Source organism: Typopeltis vanoorti, chromosome 20, assembly GCF_054136105.1.
Source record: "Typopeltis vanoorti isolate ZY-2024b chromosome 20, IOZ_Tvanoo_1.0, whole genome shotgun sequence".
Classification (NCBI taxonomy): domain Eukaryota; kingdom Metazoa; phylum Arthropoda; class Arachnida; order Uropygi; family Thelyphonidae; genus Typopeltis; species Typopeltis vanoorti.
Window position 1 is genome coordinate 106893075 of NC_143568.1, and position 23623 is coordinate 106916697.

General features: G+C 34.7%; 1 protein-coding gene across 3 annotated transcripts in view; it reads left to right on the plus strand.

Annotated features, from left to right (window-relative positions):
* The window catches only part of MED15 (mediator complex subunit 15), a 246494-nt gene that overhangs the window by 85165 nt on the left and 137706 nt on the right, over nt 1-23623 (plus strand). The gene's annotated exons all lie outside the window — the stretch shown is intronic.

The window sequence follows — 23623 nt, forward strand, 5'->3', positions numbered from 1 at the left end:
TGGATTTGCCTGCAAGGGTCAGCAATATTGCAGTACGTCTCCTACCCAGTTGTCCTAGGATGAGGCCCAAGACCTGCTGTAGTACTGGTATAGTATCTGGGGTAACCCTGGCATTCCACCTCTGAGTGCATTTATTGCTTGCCAGAGATAGTGAGCATCCATGTGTGGCTCTGTAGTGGATGGTGAGATTAGGTGGCAAACCAAAAATCCCTTGAACATGAATTCTTCATCTTTCTTCAGATAGTTCAGGTCCCTCACAAGGCCCCAACCAAGTACTGATAACATAGATGCATTCATTTGATAACAGAAGTAAGAAACAAAAGACATCTGACACCAATATCAATGTTACCATCATCATTCATGTAACAGGTGAAAAGGAAAAAGGTCACTTTCCCCTACTTGATAACAGAAATAAGAAACAAAAGACATGTGATATTAGTATAAATGTACCAGTGTTTCTGATCATTCATGCGACAGGTGAAAAGCCAATATGAAAAATGTCACCTTTCTTTCATCAAAAGGGTTTAATAAGGCTGGCAGGTTCTCCAAAAAACAGTTAAGCAACTATGCTCTAGGGAACATGGTTTCTTAACTTGGTTTCTTCCTTGTGGAAACATGTCAGCAGCATTCTGAGAAACTATCTAAAGAAACATCAACAGGTGGAATACCAATCATAGTAACACCTCATAAAATACTCAGCTCTTCTAGAGGAGCGTTATCAGAACAAGATCTTCCTGATGAGATATTTTCAGTACTTAATTGGATCATAAAGATCAGGGAGCGACAGGTATAAGGCACATTCTGATTCAGAGATGTTCACTTGGTTCCAAACAGAAATATTATGCTCACTTTCAATACACCTAAACCTCCAATATTTGTAAATGCAGGGTATCTTGACTGAGCTGTTACTAATTCCCCGAGGTGCTTTAAATGTCAGAAATATGGGCATGGCCAAATTGCCTGTCATGGCTCTACTGCCTGTGCCGAATGTGGCAGCAAAAAATATAATAAATCTTGCCCTGTCAAGAAAGCTAAATGTGTCAACAGTCAGGGAGACATCCTCCTACTCCCATGCATGTCTGATGGAAGGATGAATAAGAAATACAAAAGATTAAAACAAAGCAAAATATATCATATTAAGATGTAAAAATGAAGTCATCTACCACCATACTTGTTCTGAAATCCTCTCTATTACACCATCTGATAATTTCACCATATCTGAACTTTATGATCATTAGTGTTTCAGTGTTTCCCTGTATAGCACACCGGTCACAAAACCTATAGTTTCACTTCTAAAACAATCTCCAAAAAATTCTCCAATTTGATGAGAACCCACTTGTCAAAAAAATGTCAAAATTATGGATGTCAGAGGCAGAAGCAATCTTGGATTAAATTTACTTCATCTCTTAATCAAACAAGAAGTTAAAAAATTGTACGGAATGAAAATCTGGAAAATGAAAGGTAGTATAGAACACACCATTTCTCTACTTTGAATCATAATGGATGTGTTGTTGCTGAACCCAAGGTCATTGCTAACATTTTGGGAGAAAATGTTTGCTGGAATCTTAACAACAGCTTCATATCCTCCTGAATTTTTAATATCTTCCACCACCTCTTACAACAGAATATTTACAATACATCTGTACAACAAATTCCTTACAGAAGATGAATTTCTGTATTTTTGACATAAATAAATCAGTTGCCATTGTAAAACCAGGAAAGGGTCTGTCACAAGCAAACAGTTAATGAGCTATTGCTCTGGCCAGCTGTCTGTAATATATTAGAAGAAATAGTAAATGCCAGGCTTCTCTAATACTTGAAAAACAGCAAACTTCTTTCCAACACACAGTGTGTTTTGTAGACTCTGTTTAACATTGGACCATTTGGTATGTTTAGAAACATGCCTAAGAGATTCTTTCCTGAAACATGGAAAAACTCATACTTATGACACAGCCTGGAGATATGGCATATTAAAAGATCTCTTTACTCATGGTCTCAGAGGACATCTTTGTGTTTTTATTAAATCTTGCTATCCAGCCGAGTTGAAGTTTAAACGAGAAGCACATTATCTCGTCCATATCATCAAGAAGAGAGTGTTCCTGAAGGCTCTGTTGTTTGCACTCTTAGCTTTACCATGATCTGATTTTAAGAATGTGACAAAGCATTATTCCAGTAGCACCAGAGGCAAAGTTCTTAGGACTCATCTTTGACAGGAAGATTACATTCTTTACACAGGCATTCATCAACTTAGGAAGAATTGCAGAAGAACATTGAACATCCTTTGCACTCTGTCTATCTATTTATCTATCTATCTATGACTATCTATCTATGATTGAATGAGGTGCAGATCAGTGTTTCTTGCTCTGCCTTTATAATGAACTTTTATCATCAAAGCTTGATTATGGGCCCAGGTTTATGGTCTGAAAGGGAGAATGAGTGCATACTCCGATCGTTAGACCCTATCCATCATTGACATATATAAGAATAGCTGCGTTTGCTTTCCACACATCGCACATTCAGAGACTTATGTTGAAGCAAATGAATCTGTCCTGTTGCTTCAAAGGAAATAGTTCTCTTAATTATGCTCTAAAAATAAATTTTCTTCTCGAACATCCAACATGGACTAATATTTTTTTTCCTACTTTGGGAAGCTCATTATTACACTTTTCAGACATCCATGCCCTTTTGTTTCTTTGAAATAGATTATTCAAGCTGTTGGCCTAAATGTTAAAAATGTTACAACCACTTAGTATTACAACATTCCTCCATGGCAGGTTTGCACTCTATCCTGCAACCTCTCACTGTGCACAAAGCAGCCCAATCTGAATTTTTGCTTATCTATATTGATTGCTCAAGATCTGCATCCTCTGTTGGTTGTGCTGCTGTGTTTTTTGGCTTTATTATATCCTATCAGATTCCACTTGAGTGTAGTTATTATACTGCAGAGTTGCATGCCATTCAGTTTGTTGCTTGTGCACATAAAAGAAAACTGCTATGAAAATTGTATGAATTAGACAGATTCATTGAGTTCTTTATGAACTATCTCCTCCCCTTTGTATAATTCACATCCAGTATTTTGTGAGGTTTACAACCATTATAAAATGAAAACCCTTGATTTTGATGTTCAGCCATGCTGAATTCTTAAACCACATTGGAATTAAGGGAAATGAGACTGCAAATGCAGCTACTAGACAAGCTAATACTTGTATTGTGTGATAGTTCAATACCCAGACTACAGACAGTTTATATGATCAAAGCTAATCATCCTGTGGCAGTCGTCATGATGGGAAGCACTAACAAACAAATTGCATGAGATTAATCTGAAATTAAGCATTTGCACTCTGGTAAATGTAGAAACAGAAGAAAGGAAGTTTTTCTTCCTAGGCTCTGCATAGGTCACAGTCATCTTATGCATTCTTATTTACTGAAGGCTGATGATCTACCTATGTGCAAGAAATGCAACATGTATCTTACCATTTGTCATTTTCTAGTGGCTTGCCAGCACTTCACATGAGAGAGGAATGAGGAATGAAATTTTTATTACTCTGGATGAGCGCACATGCTCAGCCATATCTTATCAGATTTGGACGAACTGCATAATGTTTTTAACTTTTTTACAAAGAATTAATTTATGTAAACACATTTGATTATAAATTCTATTTATGTGTAGGTACTGCATTTCTTAACGTAATTTATTAATTTTTTTTTTAAATTTGCTTTTTGTACAGAAGAGTTTACGTACTAATTTATCTCTTTGTGTTTTGCTGTCCTTTTGCCAATAAACCACAATCAATCACTTGACTGCATTTCTCTTGAACATTTCTAGCACTGTTGTCACTTGTTTCATTTAGCAGTCTTTCAAAGTAATTGCATCCAGAATATGTTCAGTTTTATGTCACCTTTATCTCTTGATTCCTGTTACTATATTTTATCCTCCATTTCTAAGCCTTATTCAGTAGCCTCCAAACATTTGAGATTCTTGCTTGAGGTTGTGTAAAGGAAAACGTAGAGAGGAAAAATTGTGTGTTGCCCAGGTATGATAGTGACGAGCTGAGCAGAAGAGCAATAATACTGAATAACATAATAGTCAGAAGAGAGGATTGGAATATGTGGATGCTTGGAGGGCATTTGAGGACACAAGAGAACTGTATGAGAGAGACCACTTGCATTTGAATGAGGAAGGACGAAGGCATCTGGAGAGATTGCTGTTTTCTGAACGAGTCAGTGTGTCAGTGCAGAAAACTAGAATTCCTAGGGTGGATGGTAGCAGGAGTGGCCTCTTGTGGGAATGGGTGCTTGGGAGGAGGGGACGACATCAGGTAACACTGAGTCTAGTGGGGTCGAGAGGGGATAACGATAGGTATAGAAGCAGTGACATTTTTATGCTTTATACTAATGCCAGGAGTGTCCGAAATAAAGGAGATGAATTGGTGGTGCTGATAGCATCAGCTTGGCCAAAGATTATTAGGATCTCTGAGGCATGGTTGATGGAAGATGATATAATAAGGAATTGAAGTAGTAGGGTACAGCATTTTTTTTTGGCAGGATAGGAAAGGAAAACATGGTGGTGAAGTACTGCTTATGATAAGTGATGACTTATGTCCTCTAAGAGTGGAGGCTTTGGAAGGCAGTGACACTTATGGTTTTGAAAGCATATGGTGTGGGGTAGAAGTAACCAAGACAGGATGTTGCTACAAACCAAGGAACACAGAGGGTGGGGAGCAGGAGATGTTTAGGCAGTTGAGCTTGGCAAGTGCAAGAAGAATGATTGTTATGGGAGATTTTAACTACAGCAGTATAATTTTCTAGAATTCTAGAGGGACAAATGTCTTAGGCAACATGTAATAGAGGGGAACAAGAGGTTCAAGAGTTTTGGATTTGATCATAGCATCAGAAGAGCTGATAATAAGCGAGATGACATCTCTCCCACCAGTTGGAGAGAGTGACCATGTGGTTTTGACTTAGAAGATGGATAGACATACAAAAGTATCAAAGAAAAGGGAACATATGTGGAATTATAAGGCAGGTGATTATAATAGTCTTAGGTGTCAACTAGGGGAAGAATTGGAAGGCCAGGATATCATTAGTGCTTGGAAAATTGTGATGGAATATTTGTTAGCAGCAATAGTAAGATGTATTCCACGAGTAAAGAAGTGGACACAATTTGATCTAAAGTGGATGACAAACAATATCAAACAGGAACTGCAGTTGAAAAAGAGATTATGGAAGAGATATAAGGAGTGGGGTGGAGGGCAGATATATGAAGAATAAGACACAGGCCAGGAGAGTGACTAGTATAATGAGGAATGCAAAACTGGAATATGAGAAGAGATTGGCTCTAAGATCCAAAGAAAATCCTAGGGAATTTTTTTAGCTATGTGGCCAGTAGGAGGAGAAATGATTGTAGAAGAATGTCATTGTGGGATAAAAATGGGAATAGGGTGACTGATGCAGAGGACATAGTGGAGTTGTTCAATGAGCACTTTATTGGAGTATTTCATCCTGGAGAAGGTTTTAATACTAGAGGGATAGGACAGGTTCAGGTTTAGAGGTGCAAGAATAAAGTGTGTTCCAGATACTGAGTACTCTGGACATCACTAAATCTGTGGGACTGGATGGTATTTCACCATGGGTTTTGAGAGAATGTGCTAAAGAACTGACAGCTCCGTTGACCTGGCTCTTCAATAAAAGTCTGGCTGCGGGAAAGGTACCCAAGGGTGGTAACAGACTGGAAGTGTCTAATTATAGGCCAGTTTGTGTGCCATCAGTAGTTAAGATCGTGGAGAAATTAGTGAGGGACTATATACAGCATTGGGCAGATAAGGGTATGTTATCTGTGAGAATCAACATGGATTTGTTAAGGGATGCTCTTGCTTTAGTAATATGATTGCCTTTTATAATAAAGTGACAAGCAGTTGATGAGGGAAGGCATATACTGCCATTTTTTTGGATTTTGCAAAGGCGTTTGACAGGGTGCCACATGATAAGCTGATATTTAAGTTGCAGCACATGGGTTTAAATGTTGGTTAGTCAAATGGATTCAAGATTGGCTTTCTGATAGGTATCAGAGAGTTGTGTATGGTGGGACAATATCAAGGAAGCAGAAGCTTACAAGTGGGGTTCCACAGGGTTCAGTATACTGGGATCTGTGTTCAACCTTTATATCAACGACATTGTCAATGGATTGCAAGGGAATATTCAGTTGTTTGTAGATGATGTGAAGCTGAGAAGAGTTATCAGTAATAGTGCAGATGTGGCAGCCCTGCAAGAGGATTTGAATAAAATAGACAGATGGGCAAATGAATGGGGGGTATCAGTTTAATGCAACAAAATGTATGTAAAGTCTTGAAGTTTGGGATCTATCGATGGGAGGATGCATACTCGATTGGAGGAACTATACTGGAGGAAGTAGGGGAGACAAGAGATCTGGGGGTGATGATTGATAGAAAACTGAAATTCAGAGAGCATATTGCAAAGGTGGTGACGGTGAGGATTGTTGCAATACTGAAAAGGACACTGACCTGCAGAGATGAAAGAATTATCATTCCATTGTATAAGACCCTGATCAGACCACACTTAGGATATTGTTCTCAAATTTGGTCCCCAGGATTTGAAGGGAATAAATTAACTGTGGAACGGGTACAGAGGTGGATAACAAAGATGGTTTCAGAACTGTATAATGTTAGTTAATGTGGACTGCAGAGTTTGGTGGAAAGAAGGAGAGGTGATATGATTTAGACTTTTAAACTGTTGAGAGGCAGTTACAGGGTAGACATTGAGAGTTTTTTCGCTTGGTGGAACATTCAGTGGGAAAGAACGATGACAAGGGACCATAGCTGGAAGTTATGAAAGGAAGCTGTGAGCAAGAGGGTGAGGAGAATGAATGGTGAATGAGTTCAAGGAGTGGTATGATAGACTTTGTGTTTCCTAAGAAGGACCTCCCATGATGAGTCTCCATGGAGGCCTGAATAATAATAATTTGACTTCTGTACACTTACCGTTCTTCCCCATGGCACTTGTTTAACTACTTTTACACAATTGCTTTGCTTTCTTACTTTCTCTGTATTTTCTCATAGCATATGCTGGCTGACTTACTAGAATTGTGTTCAGATGTTTCTGTTCTTGCAATCAACTTTGCCCCATGCTTCACTAGCTGAATCATTAATTTTTTAATTCATAGTCGGCCACTGATACTGCACAGTGTGATTATTTTCTAGCTTTCATTTTTTTCTTGAATAATAGTGTATCTTTGAGTCTACAGTTCACTCCTGAAGGCTGCTTAACTGGGATTATTTTTAAAACTTTTGTAAATATTTCCTTTCATTATGAAATTCATTTTTACCTTGCTCAAAACTAAATGGTGATAGCTTCTTATTTCAAAGTTCCTATATACTCTTGTATTCTGAACATAGTCATTCTTCTTGTGTCTTCTGTTCATGACCATTTATGCATATCTCTTGATGTTGGAATGCAGTATTCGTAATGACTAGTCCATGTCCTGTTCAGAAATCTAGTAGTTACTACCATTAATATTACCCTTCCTTTTAGTGTTGCACGGTGATCAGCATTCATTTTAGAAATTATGGACTTTACAACAACTCTTTTAATTTCTCGACGTTTCGATCTTCATATTAAGATCATCATCTGGAGCATATACAAATATATCTGGTCCCATGGCCACTAGACACTTTCCTTAGCCACCTAAACAAACAACACAAATGCATACAGTTCACAATTGAGATTGAAAAACAAAACACACTTCCGTTTCTAGATACACTTGTCACACATCTTCCTTCTGGCAATCTTTCCTTCACTGTTTACCGGAAACCGACACATACGCCAATATATATACACAAACTCCTACCACCACCCAACACAAAAACTAGGTGTCATTAATACTCTAAAAAACGGGACTTTGAAGATCTGCTCCAATGAACATGCACCGAAAGACGAATTTAAAGTTATCAGCAATACTTTTCTAAAAAATGGTTACAGCCAAAACACTATTAACAAAATTCTTTACAAGACCTCAATAAAAAACAAAGATAAACCAGATTAAAATAAAACTATAACCATTCCTTACATTAAAGGGACATCAGATAAAATAAACAGAATACTACAAAAATACAACCTCAAAGCCACCTTTAAACCACCTGCAAAATTAAAAAGCTTACTCAACTCATCCAAAGACTCACTCCCTCCCCTGGAGTATACTGTATTTATTGCACCTGTAACATACCATATATAGGGGAAACAGGATGGACAATTCCTATCAGACAAAAATAACATAAATGACACATTAAATGTAATAACACTGGTGAAGCTGGCCTTTCTGATCATGCTCTGAAACCTTACATAGAATTGACTGGAAAAGCACCAGTTGTTTACATTACACCAAAACATGGTATGAACACAAATTTAAGGAAGCCTGTGAAATTAATTATCAACCACCCCAATCTGAACAATAATGATCGTCTAAAAATCCCAAACATATGGAAGGCACATATTCGATCCTTGGTTCCTCTCTAAGAGTAACTATAAACAGGACCGTAGGTAATTCAAGATCCTAAATCAAAAATAACAATTGTAATGCTAAAAATAGGACATCATTGTTACTGAAAGATAACTATCTATAAGAAAGAATGTTTGCTCATGTTATCATAAATAGAATTTAGCTTGATGTAGTTTCTAAATAATTAATTTGTAATTTTTTTTCACTAGAAAAAAGGGTCATGCCAGTAGAATAACCTGTGATCAAATCATTGTTTCTCTAGCTTACTGTATGTAATGTAACTCAGCTTGTCATGTATATTTGTATATGCTCCAGATGATGATCTTAATATGAAGATCTAAACGTTGGGAAATAAAAGTTATTTATAACACGGTTGTAAAGGAGGACCATTAATATTACCTCTACTCATTTGTCCAAATTTTCCCAAACATTTCTGCATGTGTTATTCATTTGCTTTCTCTGCTGTTTAGATCCTTAAGAGGACCAAGTGTTCCAATTTCTTCACATTATCTGTGTTCTCTAATAACTTAAAATTCCTCACTTCTTTAACAGAATTTTCTGTGGGGCCATAAGCAGAAATAAATCTCAATTCTCCATTTTGACGTTTACCCATGAGATTGTACTCACAATTGCCATTCAAGCGATTGTTTAGTGTTAAATACTATAACTATTATTATATTATTGTTATATATTGTATTACATTATTATTATTATATACTGTTATTGGGGAGCTTAAGGGTCAAAGCTGGATAACTGGGTAGAGGCCTCCACGTTGCCTTTTAACTAACCCAGGACTTCTGACCTAATGTCCAATCCTCACCTTTCATGTGTTGCTCCCCATTAGTAGATATCTACCTGGATATTGAATGAATGAGGATGGATTGGTAATTTGGGATTTAGCCGACCAAATTGTATTCTTACTGATTTAAACTAAAATCCAAAATGATAGTACAACATGGCAGAATTTAATGTGGACTAGGGTTGCCTGGTTAAACATGGTCCCCCCCCCCCCCCCCCGTTGTTGTTTTTTTGTCAGGAAAGTAGGGCAGATAACTAATAAGTGAGTTACTGGAACAAATCCCAACCCAACATCAGCAGAGTTCAAGATTAGCTTCATCAACATAAGATGAATCTATAATAAGTAGTGTTGTGGGTAAATATCAGAATGGGGAACTGGGCAATGAAACTTTGTTTCTCTGGTCGAATAGAAGGTGTTCTACTAAGCAGGAGATTGAAGATTTTTTTTTTTTTTTTTGTGATATTAGTGAACGCAGCTGACACAATGAAAAAGGAAAAGTTGGTTCTTGTTGGCGATCTTAAACAGCCAAGTAGGAAATGATTGCCAGACATACAGAAATATTTTGGGAGAATTTGGAGAAAAGAGCAAATCTAATAATAACGGTAAGTGTCTGCTAGATTTCTGTTCAGGACATGGACTAATTATCGCTAACACTATGTTCCAGCATAAAGACATGCATAGATATTCACATGGAGAGAAGATTCGAGGAATAAAAAAATCTTCCGATGTCAGTAACATAAAGTGCTAAAGTATTTTTTGGTACACTTTGGAATTGACTCTTACATAATACACAGCCTACCTGGAACCTCTGTGGTCATACAAGCCCATACTATGACAGAGGTTACAAATTTCACAGATCATTTCATGCATTCTTTATCAAATGCTTCTTGCTTGAGATGCCAAACAGGTATTCCTCGATCACCATGGAACATACAAAACTTCCTTTCATTGCTAAAAAGTATCTTTTTCCGGTCCTCTTGATCCTATAATAGTCTTTGCTTATACCATCACCCTCTGGCTGTGTTTTGTTTGGAAGTCATTAAGTGGCTTCGTCTTAGGCACACCTGATTTAAAACCCAATTTGTGAAGTCATCTCAATGTCATTGATTTAGACACATTCATGCATCGTTGTTTCCATCTCCTATGAAAATTCCTTACACTTAAGAGCTGATTTTTCTTCATGATATTCTTCAATCTCCTCTCATCTCTTGATGTAGTTATTACCTTTCGATCTCTATTGCAGCGATTATTTTGAAAACTCCAGTTATTAGAATACTGGCTCAATACTCTACTCATTCTTGCTTGAAAATATTTCAATTCCTTAGCGATATGCTGTTGAGTTTGGCCTTCTTTGTGTAGAGACACCACATGAAACTTCTTAGCTTCCAATATGTCACTTTTTTGACCCATATTTAGCAAATAGTTAACTGAAATCTACATGCAAACGATTCCTTACACTCGAGTCAGTCCCACAGCTGCTGAAATATTTGCTATATCTATGCTCTCCTCAAAACCAATTGGAATATTCTAATATTTTGAACCACTTTAAAAATTATTCTAATTTTGTGAATGTTTTCAAGTAACAGTTTCTTATAAATTATATTACATTTTTATGGGTTTACATGGTTATATAATAGACAAAGTATGTAGATTTGGATGATGCTAATTCATATTTGGTAATAATTATTTTCTATGCAATAAATTAGAATTGCAAATCATTCAATTTTTCAATTTTCTCCGATTATTCTATTTTTTGTTTTGGAGGTGTAGAAGAGAAAGACTATTTTTAGAATCTGCTGCTGCTGCTCTTAAAAATCAGCCTAATTTAAATAAATATGGTTGCATAAAACTTAACAAAATATGGGAAACACTAATACTTCGAGATCCCAGTTTACATCCTATGCCGCCGACAGGTTAGGTTGATCAGGTTGATGAGATACCTAGTTAGGAATCTCATCAACATGTTTCAGTTAGTTTGTATTGCCTTTGTGTGTGCGTGTTACGTCTCATTTTATACTCCCTGATGATGTCTCTGTAACTGAGATGAAATATTGGAAGCGTTAAATACTACTTTTAATCTGACTATTACACTTTTTTTATACAATGTTCGTCAAGTAGCTTTATTTTATTATCCTGCATGTTTCGCCAATGGTTTTCTATTCTAATTCATCTAACATAAGAACCATCAGTTATAACCTAGTCTGTTACCTTCATTTAGCTTACTAGTTTGTATTCCCTGAAGATGCCGATAGAAAACCATTGGCAAAACATGTAGGATAATAAAATAAAGCTACTTGACGAACATTGTATAAAAAAGTGTAATAGTCTTATAAATAAGTCAAGAAAAAATTTCAACACTACTTTTAATCGTTTCCTAGTGCTGTTTCACTTCATTAAACTTTTATCATGAGTTTTTCCAAGCACTTAAGCCTAACACATGGATATTTCCACTGCTATTCATCTCTGTTGATTACATTATGAAGGAAAATGGTATTAAACCTGATAATCAAAATTGGAGATGTTAACATCAGTTCTTTACTTTTATGCAAATAATGTTATACTCCTAGATAAATCCAGTACAAGTCTGCAGGATTTCCCTGACTAAATTGGATAACTGCTATAATAAAGTTCTATGAAAATCAGCAATAAAAAGACAAAGACAATGAAAATAAGCAGAAACATCAAAAAACATCACATGCATTCTGAATGGAGAACCCATAGAAGAAGTGAAAATTTCAGCTATTTAATCATGATTTTTAGTGAAGATGGCAAATTAAATATGGAAATGTTGTAATAGATTTCATGGTTGATATGAACACAGATGGATAAGAAAATAACTATTTATTAACTTAGAAGCTAATATTTCGCTGGTATTATATCCAGCATCTTCGGAGCACACAACACAAAGTTGGTTACAAAAGCAAGACAACCACAATCCGGTGTAACAGTGGGTCTAGTATAAGTAATTGCAGCGTGCAACGCAAGACTAAAGTCCTTTGTATAAATATGGAAATAGACAACAGAAGAGCAAAATTAGTATGTTAGGAAGTCAGTTTAATAAATTTATAAGGAATAAGAAAGAAATTAGTTAAAACAATAAACTAGCTATGTACAAGGCAGTGTCAAACCAATTTTAACTTATGGATCTGAGAGTTGAGTTAGAAATAAAACACTTTATCAAAGACTGGTTGCCATGGATGTGAGATTTCCAAGAAAGATTAGGGGTGAACAAATGGTATTATATTGAAAATGAGAACATTAGTAAAGAACTTGTTATAGTTAGCATTCAGGAATGTGTTAGCAAAGCTAATTTCAGCTGCTATGGTAACTTAAACAGAATGGGAGAGGAAACATTAACAAAACAAATGTTTTTTGCCAGTATGATGGGAAAAGACCCAGATGAAGACCAGGACTTCAGTGGATTGATGCAGTATGATATACCTTAGAAGACAGAAATATAAGATCTGATAATATTGATGTCTGAACAGGTAACAGATAAATATAGTGGAAAATTATTGATGGGAAGTTAGTAATTAAGTTTTTTCATGTAGTACTGTCATAATATCCTATACACTCTTCTGAGGGAGGAATGTGATAAAAATTATGATATTATAACAATTTGTTTCTTTGCCTCATTATTTCACAACAGGAAAGAACAGGCAATAATGAGAACCGTTCCTCCCCTTTGGAAACTGCTATGTAGTTGCTTGAACATAAAAGATAGTTAGGTGTATATTCTCATATGAAAAGTTTTTAATGTCAGTCCTGCACACATGTCGCATAAGAAAGATGAGATGAGAAATTCGAAAAAATTGATTTGAACTGATATTATTCATTTATCATTAGCTGGATGGAGATGAAATTTTTGATTTAGGAACTCTGTTAAAATTCATGAATCATTTCAACTTTGATTTCACTCACTGTTTTATAGTGACAAAATTAGACCCCACCTCCCCCCCCCAAAAAAAAAACAAAAAAAAACTGATAAATAAAATTATGTAATCCAAAAAAGGGTTAATACTTAGATTATGACTTATTTTAGTGAATCAAACATAGTTGGAACATAGGCTAGTTAAATACTTTAAATTTATGAAACATTTTAGCTAATATTTCTTTAGTATAATTAGCATTATTAGAGCTAACACATTGACTATACAACATTATCAACATTCAAATCAACTGAAATAGACTTTTTTTTTTATTTTATTTTAAAGATGATCTCATTCATAGCAGATTGTTCATTATATATCACATTAGTTCTGTGGATAGGCAGAAAGGTGAGAGGAAAACAAAAGAACTTGTTATCATTGAATTTGAAGACCTGTAGATTGTACTATTTAGAAAATACATAAAAAGGAATACTGTTCCAAAAGACAGAAGAGATAAATGATGAGGTAAAGTTTTTTTCTGTAAATTTGGAGTAGAACTATGAAGTAGTGTTGAATAGCTGCTGCAACACATTTTAGCAGATTTACAAGCATGGGAGAATTATTCATGCTAATTTTGATGAACATAATCCATGGAGGTATTTGTAGAAAATGCAAATAGCATGAAAGGTGCCTGAATGTTAGAACAGTGTTCATTGGTTGAATGGATTTATGATTTGTATAGTTAACAACTGTTTCAAAGTAAAGTAACATCTTGAATGAAAGAGGACATATTATTTGGATGCTGAGGAGGTAATATGTGTCACATGTTTGATGAGATTTGAGGTTAGATTAATCCCAAGAAATCTCATTTTGTCTAGAGATTTGGGTGTTGCCAAAAGTGAGAAAGGAAGAAAAGGTTTCGTTTCAAGAATTAAATAGGACTGAGTTTCACAGCATTGAAAGTAGCTAGATTACCAGAAGCCCATTGAAGAATAGTTTGAAGATCAGAATTTAGGATTGCAGAAGTTGAAATTCTGGAAATTTTGGGGATTGACATAGTGCCAAACTTGTCAAATGAAACAGCAATACAGTGTGCTGCAAAATTTTATATTTGATTTGCAGCCAACTGGAGAAAGTCAGTGATTTTTGGAATGAAGAAAGTAGTGAAAGAACAGAGCCTTGTGGAACACCACTATTGGTTGAAAAGTTTAAGGATCAAGATTCATCTGCCATTGATATCATTAAGACATTGATCAGGTTTGGCACTATTAAGTAACCTATCTTATGGTCTATCCTCTATTAAGAATGATAACTTGAGATTCCCAATCATTTCCATGTCATTTCTCTAAAGGTCAGTAACAAGCAAGAACATTGCATCCATGCTTATTATCATTTATTAGTTGAGAAGATTCAAGGCAGCTTAGAAGTTGAGTGTGAATAGTTTTCTCTGTTACTTTAAAAATAACTGAAGTGAATGAAATCAGACAGTAATTAGATGGCAAAGATTTGTTGCTGTTCTTGGGAAATGGGTTAAATATGAACTAATTCCCAGGCTGTAGGAGGGATGCCACTGGGATAGGAGAGAATAAAAAGGTGAGCAGAATAGGTTTTAATGAAAGAAAGTTTTACGACTAAAAATGATTCATAGCACACAAAAATTTATTAGTCGTTACCTAAATACATAGATTACACTGACTAGTTTCACCACCTAAAAGAAAAACTGGTGGCTGGCTTCTTCAGGGCGTCAGTTTTTCTAAGAGAAGACCATATTGCATATCAAGTTAATGAACACTCTCAGAAGAAGAAAAAACGTTTCCAAATTAATTACTTTAAAAAAAATAAATAAATAAAAAAGTAAAAACCTGGCCTTCTGACATAACCAAAAATTTTATACTCCATATTATTTACACAGTCTTGATATTTATGGCCTTCCAGAAATACATAGAAATAACATATCTCTTCAACCCATTGTCGATAATAAAGATAGTCCTGCATATAAATTAGCTATATATTTCACACTAACGTTAACACAACTGAGGACATGTTTCATTGTGCATTTAAAGTTCCATTCAATTTAAATCATTAATCAAAAAATTGAAACTAATAAATCCTATCTATTGCTAGATATTACTTCTCTGTTTACAAATATCTCATTATATATATATAATATATATATATATAAATCCTGCCTGATATTATTGCATAACAAAATTTACCTCAAAATTGAGAGAACAGAAATGGGGTCTCCTCTTTCACTGCCTGTAAAATTTTTTATGTAAACTTTTGTAGAAAAATTTGCTAAGATCCTTTTTTTTTTTGACCATACATTTTCAACATGTTTAATATGTCATTTTTAGCAAACATTAATAGTCAAACCATAGAATAAAAATACTTTTAAAATTAAAAACAACTATTGTTTACTATTTTTAAATATGAGTTACCAGACTTCCAGATGATCCCTATCTGCTATCTATAAAAAAAAACTCCACATACTAACAAATATCTGAACATTAATTCACATCACGATCATGCAGAAATATTGGCATAATAAAAACGATTAGCACACAGAACCATAGGTATTTACTTAAATGACAACTTACTTCAAAAATAATTAAATACATTTTTAATATCATTCGTAATGATGGTAATCATTACTGATGAAAAATAAACATTGTTAAACTCTGCACTTGATACAAACAAATGGAGAGTTCATTACATTACTCCAAAGCAGTAATTCCTTATATTAAAAAAAAAAAAAAAGTAAAAAAGTATTGGAAGCAAAAAAACAAAAAAACAAAACATAAATACCAATACAAACTACATAATTATGTTTCGCTTCCCTTTGGATATTCGTTCTCCAAGAGACAATATTCACTCGTAACTGACATTTACAGGATGCATTGTTAGTATAAACCTACAGGGTGTTCGGGATAAATTTGACAGTTTCGTAAGGAAAAAGAAAATCTTCTTTGTATCTATTAAATTTAATGAATTGACAAAAAAACATTACAGGCAGAGTTAATTACAATACTATCAACAAGATTTACTCAAAATAACCACCATTAGCATCGATCACAGCTTCAATTCTGCTTCGGAACCTCGAACAAGCTGATGCTACAGTCTCCCTGGGAAGGGCCGCAAAAACTGTTTTAATTTTATCCATTAACTGGGCTTTTGTATTACTGGAAGTGCGATTGGTGTCTTTTTCAACTGCGCCCCATACAAAATAATCCATGGGGTTAAGGTCTGGGGAGTTTGGAGGCCAAACATTTGGACTGGTGAAGTCGTAGAAATTTTCAGACAACCATTTTTGACTTTTCCCAGAGGTGTGGCAAGGGGCCGAATCCTGCTGCCATACATACGGCCTACCATTGGCTACCCTTGTTATCCAGGGCTTGACTACAGTTAGCAACTCCACGAACAAAGCCCGAATTCCAATGCCAGGGTTCTTCAACACCTGTTCCTGCAGATTTGCGAGGAATTCTGCTGTACGAACGCAATCAGATCGTCTGCTAGGGATCTTTCTTCTTGCTACATCCTCGTAGTCACCATTGCAAGTCTCTAGTTCATTCCTGATTGTTTTTACTGTATTCAGGGAGCATTGGGCAGCAGTCGTAATATCCTTATTTTGATGGTGGGCACGAATCATCATGATACAAGTTATTCTCTTCCATGATTCAGGTGGGTTCCAGCTATCCATCCTTTCTGACATCTTGTATATGAATGAAGAAGGGTCCAAACTTTTAAATGAAGAGAAGTGTGTGTTAATACATGTAACTTACGGAAAAATATAATTAATTATAAATATGTCAAATTTATCCCGAACACCCTGTATATGATGAACAATCTGAAGTGAAGCAGTGTTAATGTGCTAGTATGGACAATGTGGATTAGCAGATGTGTGTAACACTGTGTATATTTGGATTGAGAAAAACTGTTACACATCATCATCAAATTCCTGCCATGTACCCTCAAGGGGGTGTACAGGATATGATAGTACTACATGAAAATTTACATTATTACTAACTTCCTATCTACAATTTTCCTCCAAACTGTTACACTAAAAAGACAATTCTTCAAAAGTGAAGTAAAGAAGTGAATAAGCATCTTCTATAAAGCATCGTCAGATTATTATGGGAATCTACTTAAGTTTTACATAACACTCCTAACCTAAAGTATAGTTGAAAAAACTTGTAAACATCATGGAGACTATTTTTGCATTTAAATCGAATGAATGCTTTCTTTGATACTCTGTTCTTATTTACTATGCTTACCATGTTTTATTCTTTATGATTCTATAAATTTGACATAGAAAAAACTTATGTGAAACTATTTTAATGATGTAAAATTTTTGCCTTAGTATTGAAGGTATCGTTAGTACAATGGTAATAGGCACTGGAACACAATTAATATACAACTAATAGAAGCAAGTCCAATTCTCACCTTCATGTGTTGCACCCTGTGAGTAAACGAGTACTGAGCAAACGAAGATGGGCTGGCAATTTTGGACTTAGCCCACCAAATTGTACTTTCTATTGGCTTAAACCAAATGCATATGATGATTCAACATGATGAGATTTCAAGATTTTATGCCAGTTGGGGCTTTGCCCAGTCAAATAAGGTCACCACTGTTTTTGTTAGGGAACCAGGACAAGAGTGAAAAGGCAGCTACTGAAACAAACGCAAAATCAACATATAGAAGAACAACAAATAACACACTGTCAGAACTGAAAATAGCAACGATCAATATAAGGAGTATTAATGGAAAGTAAATTGAGCACTGGAATACCATGTGGATATAATTGGCATCACTAAAACAAAGAAGACAAAAACAGGTGAGAGATCTTATTAAATAATAATTTTGGATGTTATATTCAGACAATAATGATCAAGTAAAGGAAAGAGTAGTGATAGTTCAGCACAAAACATGAAGATAAACTTCTTGATCAGAAAGCAGTTTCAAGTAGTTATGTGACTACTTGAAACTTTATGAGTCACAAGAGTGGACAGATTGCATAAAGAAAATGGAAAAAGTGGTACCTGTTGGAGATTTAAGCAGCAGAGTATGAAGTGAATCCAACCAAACGTATAGCAGAAATATTTTGGGAAAATTTGGAGAAAAGAGCACAGCTAATAATGGTAAATATCTGCTGGATTTCTGCTCAGAATACGGACTAGTCATTACTAACACTATGTTCCAGCATAAAGATGTGCACAAGTTTACGTGGAGAGAAGACACAAAAAAATTAAAAAAAAAAAAAAGCCTCATTGAAGTTGATTCAGGATACAACATTGAACAGAGGATTTGAAATTGGAAGTGACTATCACTTACTTCTAAGTAGAGTGAAACCAAGTATCACATTAAAAAGAACAGTATATAAAAAGTTTAAAAGAATTTGAGCAACTTATACAGGTAAATTGAAGACTCGACTATACAAAACATTATTGAAGAAAAAATGAAACAAATTAAAAATAAGAACCAAACCTTGGAGTCTCAATGGCCAACTCTGAAGAAGACATTGATTGATTCATGAGACATTCAAATTGCTAAAGGGATTCTATAGGATTAATTCAGAGGATATTTTTGAGATCAGGACTGGTGGTGGGAGAACTAGGGGACACCTATGGAAGCTGGGCAAGAGTGTTTGCAGGGGTGTTAGAGCTGGCTTCTTTACTTTTAGAGTGGTAAATGAGTGGAATAAGCTGTCAGAGTCTGTTGTGGGTGCTATGATGGTGAGCGAGTTCAAGGAAAGGTATGATAGATGCTGTGAGAATGTCATATAGTTGTGTGGACATGATGTTTAGGGCTTCCCTCGATGAGTCTAAGGACTCACTGGAGTCGCCTGAAATAATAATAATAATAATTCTGTTATGGAGGTATGTGGTGAAGTTGTCTTCAAGGGTGAAAATATAATAACACCATGGCAGACACAAGAAGTTAAAGAATTATTCCTGGAAAAGAAGAAAGCATACTAAAAGTTCCTAGCAAATAAGTTGGCAGATGTCCTAAAAGAATACAGAGAAAAATGTAAGAGAGCTAAACTATGTGTAAAAGAAGCTAAACAAAAGTCATGGGAAGACTTTGGTAAGAGTATGGAAATTAAATATCAGGAAGATGGCAAAATGTTCTGGAGGCTATTTAAGAAGCTTAGAAATGGAGGAATGAGTACTGTAAAAGGAATCAAAGGTGACATGAAACTGAAGATAAGAATCAATCCTAGATATCTGGAATAGTTACTTTGAAAGACTGTTAAATGAGCCAAGCAGTGACAGAACTGTACTAGAAATTTTCGAGAGGAATGCAAAGAGGAGTACATATCAATACTTGAGGTAGAATAAGCTGTCAAAAATTTGAAATGTGGAAAGACAACTGGAATAGATATATTCGACCAGAAATGGCTAAATGTGGAGGTATAAAGTTTCGCCATGGTTACAATGTAATTCAGAGGGCCTGGTCAGAAGATCGAATTCCCAATGATTGGAGTAGAGCTTTCATAGTACCCATCTATAAAAAAAAGGGAATAAGGCTGAATCTGAGAATTACAAAGGACTTCCTCTGGTAAGTGTTTCAGGTTAGAATTATGCATGAGAAAAATTGCAGAAGAGAAACTTGGAGAAGAACAAGCTGGATTCAGGCCAAATAGAGATTGTCAAGATCAGGTTTTCACTTTACCACAAATAGTTGAGAAATCATGGGAATATGATAAGGATCTGTACTTAAGTTTTATAGATCTGGAAAAGGGATACGACAAAATGCCCAGAGAAAAGTTTTTCAAAACACTACAATTATATGGGGTAAATGGCACATTATACAGAGCAATACACGGTCTTTGTTTAAATTGTCAATCAGGAGTTAGAATTGAATGGAATACATGAAGATGGTTTTGATGTAAAATCAGTTCTAAGATATGGATGCATATTATGTTTTCTTATTTATCATTTATATTGATCACGTTATGAAAAAAAGTGGCATTGAACCTGATATTAGAACTGGAGATATCAAACTTAGCTCTTTGCCTTATGCAGATGATGTTGTACTCCTAAATACATCCGTTCATGTCTTCAGGATTCTCTAACTAAACAACAGCTGTAACAAATTTGGCATGAAAATCCACAATAAAAAAGCGAAAACTATGAAAATAGGCAGAAACATTGAACATTTTCTGAATGGAAAACCTTTAGAACAAGTAAAATGTTTCAACTATTTAGGCAGAGTGTTTAATGAAGATGGGAAGTTAAACCTGGAAATAAACAGAATAAGCAAAGCTGGTGTGGCGAGGAGGCAGTTAAATAAATTTATATAGAATAAGAGATTAGCCAAAATAGTAAACTAGCAATATACAAAACAGTGTTGAAATCAGTTTTAAATTATGGATCTGAGAGTTGAGTTAGAAATAAAATACTTGATCAGAGATTAGAGACCGCAGATATAAGAGTTCTAAAAAAAATTAGGGGAGTGAACAGATAGTATCAATGGTAGAATCATATTAAAAATGAAAACATTGGGAAGGAACTTGGCATTGTTTGCATTCAGGAATGTGTGAGCATTAATCTAAGGTAGTATGCTCAATTAAACAAAATGGGAGAGGAAAGATTCAGAAAACAGATGTTTGATGCCAAGATGGAAAGAAAAAGACAGAGGAAGACCAAGGTCTAGGTAGATTCATTCAGTCAGAAGTGCGTTAGAGGAACGAAATGTTAGATACAACAGTATTGGAGGGTAGACAAGTAAAAGACTCATTTGGAGGAAAATTGTTGATAGGAGACTATTAATAATGTAAACTTAATCATGTAGTGCCATTATATGAGCCTGAACACCCCTTCAGGGTACATATCAGGAAATTGATGATGTAACAGAAGTATTTCTAAGAGAACAGTCAATGAAATTCATAATTAATTTAAAATTTATATATATATATATATATATATATATATATATATATATATATTTGAAAAAAATAGATTTAATGACTCCAAGACCGAGATAACATATAAATATTTTAATGATAAATACTACTAGTTTCGGCATATAGCAGCCTTCTTCAGGTATTTATAAAGGAAAGGAATACTAATAAACATTGAATTATTTAAACAACTGGAAATTACAGGTACAAATTGCCTCACATAATCGATACATAAAAACGTTGTATTTTTTCAAGTTGTTCCAACTGGCGTGCCATTGTTTGTTGCAATTGTGCATGAAGGTTCACGTGAACGCCAATATTGAATAACTGCAGCATGGCTATCTGGGATGTTATAACTTAAATTGTTGTTTAAGTGGACCGGGTTCAGCAGGATTTCCCTTGATTCTACGATTTTCCTTTCAAACTCATCTTCACAGTGAAAGATATTTCATATATATATATATATGAAAATATTAGATTAGGAATTATTATTGATACAATAATATTGTCCATAGAGGGATTACTGAAGACAATCAGATGTGTTTAAATTTAGATGATGTAAAAAGATCTTGCAGCTCTCTTTAAATAAATGTTCCATAAAGAAATTACTTTTGTGTAAGAAAATAGTTTTCTCTTTCAGAGGATTGTGCTTAGTAGACATAGCATGTTCATGTTATTAGATGTGAGATTTTTTGTCTTTGCAGCAGATTTACCTGATTGTCCAAAAGATAAGTCACATGAGCCTGGGATCTGGTTAACATCTGAAAAGTTAAGTGGAGCAAGCTTGTCTTTAGATGAAGAAAGGAAGGTTGAAATTTTCCTGAAAAGAAAAGGAAGCCACAATGTTGGGAGGCCGCAGAACTTTAGCAATATTCAGATAGTCCTTTAATATAAGGAAGAGGAATCCTAGAAAATCATTCCTAGGCATTGACTTGAAGATAAACTGGAATCCTAAAACTTACATGCTTTAGTAATAAAGGATTCATTGAAGTAATTTTTTTAGAAAGGCAGGTTTGATGTGATGTAGTTAAATTTTTAGCATGAAAGGTCCTCTGTAGGACATAAAGTATGAGTATGGTGCGACAAGGCCCTGATGGTTCCGATTTTTGACTTGGATGTTGGTATGAATTAGCACAGAGATAATGATTAGTATGTGTTTCTTTTCAAAAAAAATTAAGAAATACAAACTACAATTAGGCTGATAAATCAATACACTGAAAGGCCAGCTGATTGTTTCACTCCTCCTCTACAGTGAACCGAATTTTAAAATGATTCACATTTATATTTGATATGACAAGTTTAATAAGTTTTCAGAATGACATATTTGCTATCTGCAATGGGTCTCTATTTCATATTTTCTTAGTTTTGGAAAAAACTAAGCTCTTATATCAGCAGATTGAAGCTTTCTTTCTCCTATACTTGCCAACTCTTAATGACATTTCTTCCAAAGCTGTGGTATGGTACAGCTATGTTAACGACATATTTGCTATATGGAATTGTTCTCTATCAGATTTAAAATTTTTCTGTCTTAAAAAGAAATGTCCTTCACTCTAGATGAGGTGGAGGAGAAAAACAACCAGCTATCCTTTAAATTTCCTCTTTAGGAAATATTATTGTATCAATCTTCTATTAATTCCTAATTTTATATTTTGTTATGTACACTTTTTAATTAATTAGGAATTTTATTGACTGATTGTTGCCTTTTTAAAATGCTTCTGTTATTTGTATTTGTCATTTGTACTAAATATTTGTACTTCAATACTAATGCAAAAATTTTACATTATTAAAATAGTTTTTATGTAAGTTTTTTCCATCTCTAATTTTATACATATGTGATAACTTGTCATCATCTGAGTAATTCAGGTATAGGCTTTTTATGTCCTGTTCCTGCTCTGCAGATGAAGTTGATCCTTCATCTGCAGAGCAGGATTCTCTTCTTCTTGTAGGTTTATGTTTATATGCTAATTTGGGGATCCTATTGTTATTCATCCTTTCTATGTGGTGTAGCCAATTTTGCTGATATTCTTCTATTTCTTGTATGACTTTTTGTATCTAATCGTTCTCTTATTTCTGTGTTTGTTTTTTTTATCTAACCTAGTGAGATAAGAAGAGGTCTTAGAAACTTCATCTGTGCAGCTTCTAGTCTTTGTTTGTTTCTTTATTCTTTGTTTTAGAATAAAAGTTTCACTTCCAAATTTGAGAGATGGTTTAGAGGTCATGTTATGTAATCTTACTTGAGTTCCTTTAGTCATTTGTTTTCCAAAATTTCTTTTAATTATGCCATTCATTCTATTGTAAATTTGTAGTCTTGCTTCCAATTATGAATCAGTATTGTATTGTGAGATTATATTTCCCAAGTACAGTGGTACCTTGAGATACGAGTGCCCCAACATGCGAGTTTTTTGAGATACGAGCCGTCACTAGGTTGATTTTTTGCCTTGAGTTACGAGCCAGAATTTGAGATAGGAGCCTGCTTCGGTGACGTCACAACCACCACTCTGCTCAGATTCCCGAGTCTTGCACGTAGTTCAGTTCACAT